Source organism: Ursus americanus, chromosome X, assembly GCF_024610735.1.
Source record: "Ursus americanus isolate L20-20 chromosome X, mUrsAme1.1.p, whole genome shotgun sequence".
Taxonomy (NCBI): Eukaryota; Metazoa; Chordata; class Mammalia; order Carnivora; family Ursidae; genus Ursus; species Ursus americanus.
In genome coordinates, this window is record NC_142164.1 from 58,957,978 (window position 1) to 58,973,830 (window position 15,853).

Below are 15,853 nucleotides of genomic sequence, written 5' to 3' on the forward strand. Positions count from 1 at the left end.
GTCCTGTAGTGCAGTGTCCCCTGTTGCCAAGGACCAGGTGCCTTAGGGGGTATCTCTTATGCGTGTTGCCTGTGCCCTGATGTTGTGTCCTGGCTGCTATTTCCTTCAGTCCAGTCATCTGTAGAGGCTGTCTTTGCCTGTTATGCACAGTTTTGCAGTGTTTCGTCCCCAAATATGGTGGGGCACAATTTAACAAGGTGTACACTGGCTTGCTTGTAAAATGAGTCCTATTGCTGCCACCCCAGAACCAAGGTCCCATAACGTGTGTGTTAGAGATTTGGTATTTCAGGGTTTGAACTGCAGCCCTGGGTCTGAGGCAAACATGACTGGGAAGTGCCAATCCTCTGAATCACGGTGGCATGGGGCTTAGTGTAAGCAAGTTAGGTGGTTTGTGTCCACAAGTGGCAATGTGTTTATGCTGAGAGATGGGAGAGGCAGATGGAGCCTGCCAGCTCCTTTGTTCCTAGAAATGTCTTCATGCTTTCCCTGCCCCTCGGGAACTTCCTCTGAGATGAGTAAATAGCTCTTTCTCCTGTATGCCCCAGGTGTTTTTCAAACTACTGCTTCTAGGCTCTATCTGCACCTGCTGATTGTCATTCTATCACTTTAAGAGTGGGGACTCAGTTTCATATCACCCTCCAGGTTCTCCCAGAGTTTTGCCTATTTTTAAAATTCAAGGCTTTAATTCCTGCTCATTTAGGAATTCACAAAATTCAGCCCCTCTCACATTCAAAGCCAAATGTTATGGGGATTCATATTCATGGGTGCTCCCTAGTGTGACAGTCTTTCTCTCACTCTTCACTGCACCGCCTGCTCCTTCCTGTCCACAGACAGTGAAAGTTTGTTTTGCTCCCAAACCACATCTCAGCCCTGCCCATGTTCTTACATGTGGCCTCTTTTCTAACTTTGGTTGTGGAGAGTGTTCTACCATTCTTTGGTTTGTTTTCTTGATTATTAACAGTGATGTGAGTGTTATATAGTTATCACCATGGGAGGAGATGAGCCTAGGGTCCTCCTACTCCATCATCTTCCCACCTCTTGGAATATCTGATTTTTTGCTTCGTCTAGTCTATTAGTTCTTCCCTCTAGTGTATTTTTACGTTTAGTTATTGAGTTTTTCATCTCTATTTGGTTCTTTTTTTTTTCTTTTTACATTTTCTATCTCCTTGTTAAAGCTTTCAATGAGATCTTCCAGTCTTTTCTCAAGTCCAGTAAGTATTTTTATAACTATTATTTTGAATTTTCTATGCAGCACATTGATTATCTCCATTTCATTATCTCTTTTGCTGTGATTTTGTACTTGTCTTTCATTTCGGACATCATGTCTACTCATTTTGTCTAATTCCCTGTTTGTTTCTATGTATTAGAGAAGTCAGCTATATCACCTGATCTTCAGAGTTGTAGCCTATGAAGAAGAGGTCTTACAGGGCCCTGTAGTGCAATGTACCCTGTTTACCAGATCCAGGTACTTCAGGATGTCTCCTGTGTGCATTGCTTGTGCCCTACTGTTGGGGTTACGACACATTTGCCTTCAGGCCACTCAGCTGCAATGGCCCCCTTTGCCTACTGTGGTTAAGGTTTAGTCCCTGTACTGTTAAGGGGCCAGTCTGGGGCCTCCATGGGCTTGTAGGTGGGTCAGACCAGGTGTATGCTCTCACATCTTTTGCTGGGATTGGGTTTTCACCATTCTGCTGGGAGCTCTTCCTATTGTCCTGAGATGCTTTCATTGGTGGACGGGCCCTGCATTTAGACCAGATGTCTGTCCCTAGTCTGTTTGTTGGGGTTGAATTTAACTTGAACTATGGAACTGTCTCCCTGTGTTGCCCCACTGTCTTGTTTTGTTTTGTTTTGTTTTGTTTTGTTTTGTTTTGTTTTGTTTTGTTTTGTTTTAGGTGAGTGTAGCCAGCATTCAGATCACATATCTGCTACCAACCCTCTGCTGGGGCTATAGTGGAAGTGGTGTCAGTGGTTATCTTTCCCACTTCCTGTGGCAAGAGTCATTTTGTAGTGGTGCTGGTCAATGCAGGGGGCACTTGCACAATGAGAAGCATCAAATGTTTCTTCAGAGGAACCCCTGCCTCGAGGTGTGGGTTGAATAAAACTGTAGGCAGGAAAACATTGGCAGGGAGCAGGGGGCAGGGTACTTGGCATTAGCTTGCTATATTGAGAGTTTTACTGCTGGTTCCCACATGTTTCAAGGTATCTAGGCAGGGGCACGTTTGGTGAGAAATGGTTCCTGCCAGCTCTCTTGAGAGCTTAAAGACCTCTCTCTCTTTAGTCCCCTTTTGCTCGTTTGTTGTGGTTCTAAGGTTCCACATATGAGTGAAATCATATGGTATTTGTCTTTCTCTGACTTATTTCACTTAGTATAATAATCCGTAGTTCCATCCATTTCAATGCAAATGGCAAGATTGCGATCCTTTTATGGAGGAGTGATATTACATTGTGTGTGTGTATGTGTGTGTATACATGTATGTGTATGTGTATGCATATACATATATACCCATGTATTTTGTGTTATATTTTTATATATGTACACTTTGTATTATGATTCTATTTATACACACACACACACACACACACACACACACACCCCATATCTCATCTTCTTTATCCATTCATCAGTCCATGGGCGTTTGGGCCCTTTCTATAATTTGGCTACTGTAGATAATGCTGCAGTAAACATCCATGTGCATGTATCCCCTTTAATTAGTATTTTTGTATTCTTTGGGTAAATACCCAGTAGTGCAATTGCTGGATCAAAATTTCTATTTTTAACTTTTTGAGGAATCTCCATACTGTTTTCCACAGTGGCTACACCAGTTTGCATTCCCACCAGCAGTGTATGAGGGTTCCCCTTTCTACACATCCTTGCAACACCTATTGTTTCTTGTAATTTTAACATTAGCCATTCTGACAGGTGTGAGGTGATATCTCATTGTAGTTTTGATTTGTATTTCCCTGATCATGAGTGATGTTGAGCATCTTTTCATGTGTCTCTTGGCCATCTGTATGTCTTTTTTTTCAGTATTTTTTTTATCATTATGTTCAGTTAGGCAGCATATAGTACGTCATAAGTTTTTGTTGTAGTGTTCAGCGATCCATTAGTTGCATGTAACACCAAATGCTCACCCCAACACATGCCCTCCCTTATACCCCTCACCCATCCGTATGTCTTCTTTGGGAAAATGTCTATTCATGTTTTTTGCCCATTTTCTAATTGGATTATTCATTTTGGGGGTGTTGTGTTTTATAAGTTCTTTATATGTTTTAGATACTAAACCTTTATCAGACATGTCATTTGCAAATGTCTTCTGCCCTTCTGTAGATTCCCTTTTAGTTTTGGTGATTGTTTCTTTTGCTGTGCAGAAGCTTTTTATTTTGATAAGGTCCCAATAATCTATTTTTGCTTTTGTTTCCCTTGCCTCAGGAGACATATCCAGCGTGAAGTTGCTGCGGCCGAGGTCAAAGAAGTTACTGTCTGTGTTCTCCTCTAGGATTTTTATGGTTACAGGTCTCACATTTAGCTCTTTCATACATTTTTAATTTATTTTTGTGTATGGTGTAAGAAAGTGGTCCAGTTTCATTCTTTTGCATGTTGCTGTCCTGTTTTTCCAACACCATTTTTTGAAGAGGCTGTCTTTTTCCCATTGGATACTCGTTCCTGCTTGGTCGAAGAGTAATTGACCATATAGTTGTGGGTTCATTTCTGGGGTTTCTATTCTGTTCTGTTGATCTGTGTGTCTATTTTTGTACCACCGCCATATTGTTTACATCACTACAGCGTTGTAATCTAACTTGAAGTCTCGAATTGTGATGTCTCCAGCTTTGCCTTTTTTCCCTCCTTCTTTTCATCGTTGCCTTGGCTATTCAGGGTCTTTTGTCCTTCTGTACACATTTTATGATTGTTCCAGCTCTGTGAAAAATGCTGTTGGTATTGTGATAGGGATTGCATTACATGTGTAGTTTGCTTTGGGTAGTATACACATTTTAACAATACTTGCTCTTCCATTTTGCTCTTATGAGCATGGAATGTCTTTCCATTTCTTTGTGTCTTCAATTATTTCATCAGTGTTTTATAATTTTCGGAGTATAGGTTTTTTACCTCTTTGGTTAGTTTATTCCTAGGTATTTTACTATTTTTGGTGCAATTTTAAATGGGATTGATTCCTTAATTTCCCCTTCTGCTGCTTCATTATTGGTGTATAGAAATGCAGCAGATATTTGTATGTTGATTTTGTATCCTCCAAATTTCCTGAATTTGTTTATTGGTTCTAGCAATTTTTTGGTAGAGTCTTTCCTCCCTCTCTCTCTCTCTCTCTCTCTCTCTCTATATATATATATATATATATATATATAATCCTATGATCTGAAAATAATGAAAGTTTTATTCTTCCTTGTTGATATGTATGCCTTTTATTTCTTTGTGGTTTCTGTTTGCTGTGGCTAGGACTTCTAATATGTACCATGTTAAATAACAGTGGTGAGACTGGACATCCCTGTCTTGTTCCTCACCATAGAGGAAAAGCTCTCAGTTTTTCCCCTTTGAGGATAATATTAGTTGTGGGTCTTTCATAGATGGACTTTATTATGTTGAGTTATGTTCCCTCTAAACCTACATGGTTGAAGGTTTTTATGAAGAATGTATATAGTTTGGTAAATGCTTTTTCTTCTTGTATTGAGAGGATCATATCGTTCTCCCCCCATTTTTTCTTATTCAAATTTTACTTAGTTAGCATACAGTGCAGTATTGGTTTCTGGAGTAGAATTCAGTCATTAATCATTTATGTGCAACACCCAGTGCTCATCACAAAAAGTGCACTCCTTAATATGCTTTACCCATCTATCCCATCCTCCCGCCCACCTCCTTCCATCAACCCTCAGTTTGTGCTCTATCATTAAGGGTATTTCCCTCTCTCCCTCCCCCTCCCTTCCCATATTTTCATGTTTCCTTTCTTAAATTGCACATATGAGTGAGATCATATGGTGTGTGTCTTTCTCTAACTTAATTCACTTAGCATAATATACTCTAGTTTCATCAACATCGTTGCAAATGACAAGAATTCATTCTTTTGGATGGCTGAGAAATATTCCACTGTATATATACACTACATATTCTTTATCCATTTATCATTCGATGGACATTTGGGCTCTCTCCGTAGTTTGGCTGTTGTTGATAATGCTGCTGTGAACATAGGGGTTCATGTACCCCTTTGAATCTGTATTTTTATATCCTTTGGGTAAATCCCTAGTAGTGTAATTGCTGGGTGATAGGGTAGTTCTATTTTTCACTTTCTGAGAAACCTCCATACTGTTCCCCAGAGTGGCTGCACTGTTCCCCAGAGTGGCCGCAGCAGATCACATTCTCACCCACTGTGCAAGAGAGTTCCCTTTTCCCCACATTATGGTTCCTATCCTTTCTTTTATTAATGTGGTGTACCACATTGATAGATATGCAAATATTGAATTATACTTACATCTCAGAAATAAATCCCACTTGATGGTGGTGGATGATTTTTTTAAATGTATTGTTGGATTCTGTTCGCTAGAATTTTATTGAGAATTTTTGCACCCATCTTCATCAGGGATATTGGCCTATAAGTCTCTTTTTTAGTGGATCTGGCTTTGGTATCAGGATAATGCTGACCTCCTGGAATGAATTTGGAAGCTTTCCCTCCTTTCCTGTTTCTTGGAATACTTTGAGAAGAATTGGTACTAATTCTACTTTATATGTTTGGTAGAATTCGCCCGTGAAGCCATCTGGTCCTGGACTTTTTGTTTGTTGGGAGTGCTTTGATTATTGATTCAGTTTCTTTGCTGGTTATTGGTCTGTTCAAGTTTTCTATTTCTTCATTTTTCAGTTTTGGTAGTTTATATGTCTCTAGGAATTTATCCATTTCTGCCAGTTTATCCAGTTTGTTGGCATGGTAGTTTTTCATATTGTCTTATAATTGTATTTCTGTGGTTTTGCTCGTTACTTCTCCTCTCTCATTATTTATCTGGTTCTCTTCTCATTTGATAAGTCTAGCTAGAAAATTATCAATTTTGTTAATTTTTTTTCAGAGAACCAGCTCCTGCTTTCATTGATCTGTTGTATTGTCTTTTTAGTTTCTATATCATTTATTTCTGGCCGAATCTTTATTATTCTCTTCCTTTTGTTGGCTTTAGACCTCATTTGTTGTTCCTTATCTAGCTCCTTTAGGCGTAAGGTTATGTTGTTTATTGGAAATTTTCCTTTCTTTTGAAATAGGCCTGTATTGCTATATACCACTCTCTTAGGACTGCTTTTGCTGAATCCCAAAGGTTTTGTTCTGGTGTTTTGTTGTTCGTTTGTTTTGTTTTGTTTTCATTTGTTGCCATGTATTTTGTTTATTTCTTCTGATTTCTTGTTTGACCCATTCATTATTTGGTTTCATGGTTGTTTAACCTTCACATATTTGTGGTCTTTCCAAATTTTGTCTTCTGTGACTTCTGGTTTCATAGCATTGAAGTCAGAAAAGGAAAATGTTTCAATAGTTTTGTATTTGTTGAGACCTGATTTTTGACTTAGTATACAATTTATTCTGGACAATGTCCCATGTGCACTTAAAAAGAATGTATATTCTCCTGTTTTATGATGTATTGTTCTAAATATAGCTGTTAAGTTCATCTGGTCCAGTGTGTCATTCAAAGCATTGTTTCCTCATTTATTTTCTGTTTAGATGGTCTATCATTTGATTTAATTGGGGTGTTAAAGTCCCCTAGTATTATTGTATTATTATCAATTAGTTCCTTTATGTTTACTGTCAATTTTTAAAATATATTTGAATGTTCCATGTTAAGGTGCATAAATATTTATAATTGTTAGACTGTCTTGTGGGATAGTCCCCTCTGTTATTGATATATTAGCCTTTTTTGTCTCTTGTCACAGTCTTTGTTTTAAAGTATAGTTTGTTCGATATGGGTATTGCTACTCTGGATTTCTTTTGACAACCATTTGCATGATAAATGATTTTTCATCCCCATACTCTCAATCTGCACGTGTCTTTAGGTCAAAAATGAGTTTCTTGTAGGTAGCATAATGATGAGACTTGATTTTTTTTAATCTTTTTTTTTCAAATTTTTATTTAAATTCTAGTTCGAAATTCTAGTAGAATTTAGTGTTTCATTTCATAATTCTTCTCTTTTTATTCAGCTTATTTTCCATATTTTGTCTTCTGTCTCACTAATTTTTTACTCTGTCTGCTTCTTCCAGTCTGCTATTCATTGTATCAAGACTGTTTCCAATGTAAGTTATTGCATTCTTCATTTCTGATTCATTCATATTGTTCACTTCTCTTTCACTACTTTCTTTTGGATTTATTAAGTGGTTCACCCCCATTTCCCTTTATTATTTTGTGCGCTGCATGCCATTTTCTTAGCAGTATCCTTTACATTTTAACATGCATAGTTAATTTAATGTCTAAATAATCAGTTATTCTTTCTTTCTCAATAATACAAAGATTTTTTAAACACTTAATTTCAGTTACTTCATCCTCTGTCATATTTTTTTATTATGATATGTTAGTCACCATACAATACATTATTAACTTTTGATGTAGTGTTCCATGTCATATGTTTTTATTGTCTGGTTATGTTTGTTCTGTCTTTTCTACTTCAAAAATTAGACATTACAATCATTTTGTTAGTGTATCTTTGTATTTACCCTTGTGTTTACCAATCTCTATGCTTACTAAGCTTTTCATCATATCAGACCTAATTATTGTTTCTTATGAAGTATAGTCAATCAATCATCCTTCACAGCTTCTGTAGTTGCAAATTCACCTTACTAAAATCTATTTGTAACCTGAAAATCATTCCGCATCTGCTTTCAGGGTCATTCACATGTATGCTTAGGCACTGAAAAATTTGAGTGTTCCAGAGGTACATGTTCCCAGCCTTAGGTTAAACAGTGTGATGCTCTACCTTCTTATTTCAGTTCTCATACTCTACACAAATATCTTTTCCACTTTCTATCTAGTGCCATATTTTTTTTTGAATTTTGTGCTTATAGTTGATTTTACTGATCCCCAAGTATAGTGTTGAAGTACTGTGTACTGTTCCTAAGTGCAAGGCTGTGGTGTGCCTTATGTAAAATATATGTATACTAGAAAACCTTCTTTCAAGTGTGAGTTATAATGCTGTTGGCCATGAATTAAATGCTAATGAGTCAGTAATATATATTAAATGAGGTGTGTTAAAACAGAAACAGACAAGATCTATACGCTGAAAACTATAAAAGACCCTGATGAAATAATTGAAGATGACACAAAGAAATGGAAAGACATTCCATGCTCATAAGAGCAAAATGGAAGAGCAAGTATTGTTAAAATGTGTATACTACCCAAAGCAAACTACACATGTAATGCAATCCCTATCACAATACCAACAGCATTTTTCACAGAGCTGGAACAATCATAAAATGTGTACAGAAGGACAAAAGACCCTGAATAGCCAAGGCAACGATGAAAAGAAGGAGGGAAAAAAGGCAAAGCTGGAGACATCACAATTCGAGACTTCAAGTTAGATTACAACGCTGTAGTGATGTAAACAATATGGCGGTGGTACAAAAATAGACACACAGATCAACAGAACAGAATAGAAACCCCAGAAATGAACCCACAACTATATGGTCAATTACTCTTCGACCAAGCAGGAACGAGTATCCAATGGGAAAAAGACAGCCTCTTCAAAAAATGGTGTTGGAAAAACAGGACAGCAACATGCAAAAGAATGAAACTGGACCACTTTCTTACACCATACACAAAAATAAATTAAAAATGTATGAAAGAGCTAAATGTGAGACCTGTAACCATAAAAATCCTAGAGGAGAACACAGACAGTAACTTCTTTGACCTCGGCCGCAGCAACTTCACGCTGGATATGTCTCCTGAGGCAAGGGAAACAAAAGCAAAAATAGATTATTGGGACCTTATCAAAATAAAAAGCTTCTGCACAGCAAAAGAAACAATCACCAAAACTAAAAGGGAATCTACAGAAGGGCAGAAGACATTTGCAAATGACATGTCTGATAAAGGTTTAGTATCTAAAACATATAAAGAACTTATAAAACACAACACCCCCAAAATGAATAATCCAATTAGAAAATGGGCAAAAAACATGAATAGACATTTTCCCAAAGAAGACATACGGATGGGTGAGGGGTATAAGGGAGGGCATGTGTTGGGGTGAGCATTTGGTGTTACATGCAACTAACGGATCGCTGAACACTACAACAAAAACTTATGACGTACTATATGCTGCCTAACTGAACATAATGATAAAAAAAATACTGAAAAAAAAGACATACAGATGGCCAAGAGACACATGAAAAGATGCTCAACATCACTCATGATCAGGGAAATACAAATCAAAACTACAATGAGATATCACCTCACACCTGTCAGAATGGCTAATGTTAAAATTACAAGAAACAATAGGTGTTGCAAGGATGTGTAGAAAGGGGAACCCTCATACACTGCTGGTGGGAATGCAAACTGGTGTAGCCACTGTGGAAAACAGTATGGAGATTCCTCAAAAAGTTAAAAATAGAAATTTTGATCCAGCAATTGCACTACTGGGTATTTACCCAAAGAATACAAAAATACTAATTAAAGGGGATACATGCACATGAATGTTTACTGAAGCATTTGCCACAGTAGCCAAGATATGGATTTTGTCCAAGTGTCCATCAAGTAATGAAAGGTTAATGAAAATGGGATAGATATATATGCAATGGAATATTACTCATCCATAAAAAAGGAAATCTTCCCATATGCAATGACATGGATGAAGTTAGAGAGTATTATGCTAAGTGCAATAAATCAGTTGGAGAAAGATAAATTCTGTAGTATTTCACTCACATGTTTAATTTAAGAAACAAATGAGCAAAGGGACAAAAAAGGGAGGCAACCCAGGAATCAGAATCTGATTTTTAGAGACGATAATGATAGATACCGGGGTGGGGGTGGATGAGGTTTTGGCTTAAATAGTGATGAGGATTAAGGAGTGCACTTGTGATGAGCACTGGGTGTTGTATGGAAGTGTTGAATCACTATATCATACACTTGAAACTAGTATTACACTGTATGCTAACTAACTGGAATTTAAAGAAAAACTTTAGGGGTGCCTGGGTGATTCAGTAGGTTAAGCAACTGCCTTCGTCTCACGTCATGATCCTGGAGTCCTGGGATTGAGTCCTGCATCAGGTTCCCTGCTCAGCAGGGAGTCTGCTTCTCCCTCTGACCCCCTCTCATGCGCTCTCTCTCTTTCTCTCTTTCATTCTCTCTTTCTCAAATAAATAAATTAAATCTTCAAAGAGATAACTTTAAAAAAATAGAAACAGAGAAAACAAGGTTCTATATTGATAGATTGATGAAAATGATATGACCAGATCCTTGAAGAAACCCAATTCTCTATTTTCTCTTAGGTCAATAGTTCTGTACTTGTTAATTCAGTGTTTGCATTCACTTCCTAAAACATAATGTTTGTGGATAATGTGAACGAATTGTGCATCCTTTGGAAGTTATTTTAATGTTTTATTTAAAAATTCTGAGTTTTTATTGCTTTTGTAAGTAATCTGAATTTTCACAATGTGTCTTTTAAAGTTATTTTACTCTTCGGTATTCTGAGTTTTAGTATGTTGTATTTATATGTGGATTCATTTTTATTCATCCTTCTTTGGATTTTTTTGTTTTATGCTTCCTGAATCTAAAATATTGAATCCTGTCATTAGTTGTGGAAGACTCTCAGGCATTATTTCCTTGAGTGTAACCTTTCACTCATTTCTTTATTATATATTTATGGGATTCCAGATATTAGACCTTTTTGTTCTGTTTTCTTTTTTTAAGATTTTATTTATTTGAGAGGGCATATATGAACAGGGGGGAGGAGCAGAGGGAGAGAGAGAGAAGCAGGCTCCCTGCTCAGCAGGGCTTAAACCCAAGACCCTGGGATCATGCCTGAGCTGAAAGCAGACACTTAAACAACTGAGCCCCTCAGGTGCCCCTGTTTTCCTCATTTCTTAGTCTCTCTTCTATATTACCCTTATTTTTTTCATTCTAATCATAATTGAGATCTAGATTTATTTTGCTAATTTTCTCAGCTTTATCTTTATTTATCTAGTTCTGTCTACCCTGAGCTGTGATCAAGGCACATAATGACAGTTCCCTTGTCATTTCCTCTTCTTTTCCTGCTGCTAAGACTTTTCTTTACCACCCTTGTGCTAATATTGTCGCCTTCAGGTGTTCTAGCTTTATTCAGAAAGTTCAGTTTGAGCACCTCATCTTGTGTGGGCCCAACAGGGAGCTTACGTACTACTGATACTTTCTTCTTCCTCTTTGGTTCTGTGCCCTGAATTTTCCTTCTGTTTTTGCCCACTAAGCTATGTTTTAAACATTTGTTTTAGTTTATCCAGTATCTCAAAGTATTTTTCTAAACCTATAGACCTTCATATTTATGGAAGGGGGATCATGTCTTTTTAAGATGAAGGGGGGAAAAAGCTTTATGGCATTAAATGGACTTTTGTAATGGATCCTCTATATATATTTTAAGGATTTATCTGTTTAGTTGAGAGAGAGAGAGAGAGCACAAGTGTAAGGGATAGAGAGAGAGGGAGAGAGAATCTTAAGTAGACTCTGCACTGAGTGCAGAGCCCAATGTGGGGCTTGATCTCACTACCACGAGATCACAACCTGAGCCAAAACCAAGAGTCAGATGCTTAACCATCTGTGCCAACCAGGCACCCCTGAATCTCCTATATTTTTGGCCAATATTTTATACCATGATCAGTCTTAACTATTAGTATTAAATAAGAGTTGTCTATTTTAGGCATGGTCGGTCTTCAGTTTTTACAATTTATATTAAACTTTACACTTAAGGGAAGCTGAAATCATTCTTTAAGAACACAGAATATATTAATTAAATGAATTAATCTAAAATAATTGGGTATTTAATTCAGCTTTTAACTATAGGACTTTTTCTGTAGAGATAACAGTTCTGCTTGGAAGATGATTTGGTAAATGAAAAATTCATTCTTTTTTCTTTATTTCCATCTTTATCAGTGATTCAGATTCTCAACAGGGCTCAGTTTTTCCTGCTCCCAGGTGACATGTGGCAATGTCTGGAGACATTTTTATTTGTTGCATTTAGGGATGTGTGTTCTAGTGTCATATAGTGGGTGAAGGCCAGGGATGTTGATAAACTTCCTAGAATTCACAGGATAGCCACCACAACAAAATAGCAATCTGATATTATCTGACCCAAAATATCAATAGTGCTTAGTTTGAGAACCCTATTTTTAAAAGCTCTGTCAGTTTCTCAGCTAGCTGATATTGATAAATCTTACTTATAAGTATAAAACATATTTTACATTAAAATTACCCAAAAATTCGTACACATATACTTATTTTCTTAACAATTCCATGTATATCTGTTGATGAAAAATACTCAGGATAGCCAACTCATTCCTATCATTATCTGTAAAGAAGGTGTTCAATTAGACCCATGAAGCCACTGAGAAATGAACAATGTTGCTTTTTAATTTATGGTTTAGCTTTGGAAAATAAAACAATGAAATAATTTTTATTTACTGATAGTGATATAATCAGTCAAAAAATTCATCTCTTTAAACCATATGCTGTATGTGTACCTTTAAAAAATTCTATATCTTTTTCATAGATGTCCTGAAGAAATACAGAATCAAGATTTAAAAGTGGATTTTACCTTTTTCTAAAGGACAGAAAATACAGACTCTTCCTAAATAGGAATTTAATCTTGACCAGCCAGTTGTTTTGAAATAATCCACAATTGACTTGTCATATCATGTGGATATACTTCATATTTGGTTTGTTTTTGTGTGTGTGTGTGTGTATGTCATGAAAATAAAAGATTTATAGTATTGTTCATTTGGATTTTGTTGTACAGAGTACTTTTCTTCCTATCATCTCTTTTTTCTTATTTAATTTAGAATTTTTAATCTTAAAATAGTTTTAGGCTTAAAGGAAAATAGCAAAAACAGTACAGAGTTGTTTTATACCCTTTACCAAATTTCTCTTAGTCTTATATAACCATAGTATAATTATCAACAAAAGGAAATCAGTGTCACCACAATATTATTAACTAAACTACAGATTTCACGTTTTTCCACTAATGTTCTTTTTCTGTTCAGGATCCAATCCATGATTCCACATTGCATTTAGTCAACATGTCTTCTTTATTCTTCTCTAGTCAATGACAGTTCTTTAGCTTTTCATGAACTTGACACTTGAAGAGTGTACTGACCATTTATATCATAGAATGTCTCTCAGCTCGAATTGCTTGATGTTTTCTCCTGAATAGATTTGAGATTATGTTTTGGCAACAATACCACAGCAGTGATGATGTACCTTTCTCAGTTTATCATTTCAGAGGTTAAGTGATGAAATATCTTATTACTGATGATGTTATCGTTGGTATGGTCATGTCTGACAGGTTCCTCTACTATAAAGTTGCTATTTATCCCTTCATAATTAATAAATATCTTTCTGGCCATTTAATTATTTTTTTTAAAAAAATAGAAAACAAATGTGAAAGACAATAAAAATTGTTCAGTTTCTGCAAACACTTTGTAAATAGGTGATTTAAATAGCATAATTTTATCTGATAAGTTTTAGAATTTTAACATCTTGTTTGCAGGTAGTTAGGTTGAGAAATGACTTATTTGAATAGCCTTAATATGTATTATCAGAACACCTATTTAACTTGAAGTTTACTGCAAAAGAATTTAATAGGAATTCCAAGAAATGTGATAAAGAAGAAAAGGCTGAAAAGACCAAGATTAAAAAGGTAAATCATTTTAATATTTTCCTTAAAAAAAAAACTCATGAAATGGTCACAGTCACGTGAGAGTGGTTGTTTCCATTTATTTTACATTGAGGGAAGATGACCAGCTTTAACATTCTAAACCAAGTATCTATTTAAATAAATTATTTACTATCCAACAGTTAGTAAGAAACAAAAAAGAGCTGTTATTATTTATATATGCAAGTATGCCTCAGAAAAGACAGAGTGTAACTGTTCTTTTATGTCAGATTTGGCCAGCAAACCCTGAGACGGCAAATGAAAAGATTATTTCAGGCACCTTAGTAGGAGAAAGGAGAGGCCTGGGGACCAGACACTTTAGTGGTGAAAGGCCTCAAGCCAAGGTTTGTCTCCACTTTTATTGGGGTCATATCAATACACCAGACATAAGTGCAAAGCAAGGAGGGAAGTGTAACCTTAATGGTCAGGACAGTAATATATGGGACAGCATGTGAAGTACGTGACCACCACAGGTGCCTGTTTTTCTTCAAAACTTAAACATTTACTCCCTAGATGAGAACCTTGAGCCACAGTAAGACTCTGGCCACTTTCAGCCAAGAAATGTCAAAGGAAGCCCAGTATTCCAAGCACTCCTCCTTTGCTCTTCAGTTAGTTACATCCAGGAAGGCATATACAAGTCAGATTTTGTCTATCCAGGCATTGTGAATTCCCACATTTCACCCTTTTTTCTTATTAATAGAGCAAAGGTCTCGTTGCATCTGTGCCAGATATAGCTCCTGGGTTTCTCCAGCTTGGGAAAGCAGCTTTATTCTGATTTTGCAGCCTATGAAAAGAAACACCAAAGAAGTGAGCAATACTTCCAGCCGATAAGTCCCCATTTGGTGGAAGAAAACCAATTTCTGGGATTCAACCATTGTAAATTATCTGAAAGGACACTCCAGGTATCTTGGTCATATTCATGTTTATTTATTTATTTATTTATTTTTATATTTTACAGTGTATACTTTTTTATTTTAATTTTTTTATTATATTATGTTAGTCAACATACAGTACATCCCTGGTTTCTGATGTAAAGTTCGATGATTCGTTAGTTGCGTATAACACCCAGTGCACCATGCAACACGTGCCCTCCTTACTACCCATCACCAGTCTATCCCATTCCCCCAGCTCCCTCCCCTCTGAAGCCCTCAGTTTGTTTCTCATAGTCCATAGTCTCTCATGCTTCATTCCCCCTTCTGATTACCCTCCTTTTCTTTATCCCTTTCTTCCCCTACCGATCTTCCTAGTTCTTATGTTCCATAGATGAGAGAAATCATATGATAATTGTCTTTCTCTGCTTGACTTATTTCACTTAGCATTATCTCATCCAGTGCCGTCCATGTTGCAGCAAATATTGAGAAATCGTTCTTTTTTATAGCTGAGTAATATTCCATTGTATATATGGACCACATCTTCTTTTTTGTTTTTTAAGATTTTATTTATTTATTTGACAGAGAGAGACAGGAATGTACCCTCTATCCCTACACTCTGAAGGGTTTTAATCAGGAAAGGATGCTGTATTTTGTCAGATGCTTTTTCTGCATCAGTTGAGAGGATCATCTGGTTGCTGAGTCTTTTCTTGTTGATATGATGTATCACACTGATCGATTTTTGAATGTTGATCGAAGCTTGTATCCCAGGGATGAATCCCACTTGGTCATGATAGATAATCCTTTTAATGTACTGTTGGATTCTATTGGCCAGGATCTTGTTGAGGATTTTGGCGTCCATATTCATCAGGGAGATCGGTCTGTAATTCTCCTTTTTGATGGGGTCTTTGCCTGGTTTGGGGAATCAAGGTAATATTGGCCTCATAGAATGAGTTTGGTAGCTTTCCTTCTGTTTCTATTTTTTGAAATAGCTTTAGGAGAGTAGGTATTATTTCTTCTTTGAATGTTTGGTAGAATTCCCCAGGAAAACCGTCCAGGCCTGGAGTTTTGTTATTTGGAAGGTTCTTTATCACTGGTTCAATCTCTTCATAATTAATTGGCCTGTT

General features: G+C 36.5%; 1 long non-coding RNA gene across 3 annotated transcripts in view; it reads left to right on the forward strand.

The window, feature by feature from the left end:
- LOC123789773 (uncharacterized) overlaps nt 1-15,853 on the forward strand; it is a 94,601-nt gene that overhangs the window by 24,885 nt on the left and 53,863 nt on the right. For all 3 annotated transcript variants that reach the window (XR_015723408.1, XR_015723407.1, XR_015723406.1), the window contains exons 2-3: nt 13,745-13,842; nt 14,558-14,759. This is a non-coding gene — a long non-coding RNA (uncharacterized LOC123789773). The remainder of the gene's footprint in view (nt 1-13,744; nt 13,843-14,557; nt 14,760-15,853) is intronic.